This window comes from Nestor notabilis, unplaced genomic scaffold (assembly GCF_000696875.1).
Source record: "Nestor notabilis isolate BGI_N333 unplaced genomic scaffold, ASM69687v1 scaffold24498, whole genome shotgun sequence".
Lineage (NCBI taxonomy): Eukaryota > Metazoa > Chordata > Aves > Psittaciformes > Psittacidae > Nestor > Nestor notabilis.
This window is the reverse complement of record NW_009940355.1, coordinates 21,607-22,342: the sequence shown is the minus strand read 5'-3', so window position 1 is coordinate 22,342 and position 736 is coordinate 21,607. Positions and strand designations below refer to the sequence as shown.

Genomic DNA, 736 nt, shown 5'->3' with positions numbered 1-736 from the left:
TAGGGCTGGCTTGCTGCTGAACCTCTGCCAACACCACCAGCTCCTTCCCTGTTGAAGAGGACACTGTTCGTTTCATGCCACTTGGGTCAATTTGGATCTGTAACCAAAAGTGTTCCATTTATGTTGTTATTCATCTCTCAAATCCCTCCAGTCTGTTCCTTAATAAATAACTATGTTCAGCCAAACCAGCTGCAATTAATGGATAAGGTTAATAATTGTAGTCCCTTCAGTTCAAAAGCTCCTGGGCCTCCCAGCCAGGAAGTGCTTTTCACAGCCCAAAGGGAAGGTTTTCCCAGCAGGAAAAGCAAAGCTGGACACCAACATCCCACAAAATACAACCAACTGTTCCAGCCACAAGGAGTGAAGTTCAGGCCATGCAGCTTCCTTATTAGCAATGTTCAGCTCTGGGCCCCTCACTGCAAGAGAGACATTGAGGTGCTGGATGGGGCCAGAGAAGGGCACCGGAGCTGGAGCAGGGCCTGGAGCACAAGTGGGATGGGGAAGGGCTGAGGGACCTGGGGGGTTTAGTGTGGAGAAGAGAAGGCTCAGGGGGGACCTGATCGCTCTCTGCAACTGCCTGACAGGAGGATGGAGCCAGGAGGGGGCTGGTCTCTGCCCCCAAGGGACAAGGGATGGCACAAGAGGAACCGGCCTCAAGCTGCCCCAGGGCAGGTTTAGCTGGAGCTGAGGAACAATTCCTTGCCCAGAGGGTGCTCAGGCATTGGAACAGGCTGCC

The 736-nt window shown here is 53.3% G+C and overlaps 1 protein-coding gene across 1 annotated transcript in view; it reads right to left on the bottom strand.

The window, feature by feature from the left end:
• FAM208B (family with sequence similarity 208, member B) overlaps window positions 1–736 on the bottom strand; it is a gene marked incomplete at its 5' end in the record, with an annotated part of 24,617 nt that overhangs the window by 18,102 nt on the left and 5,779 nt on the right. The gene's annotated exons all lie outside the window — the stretch shown is intronic.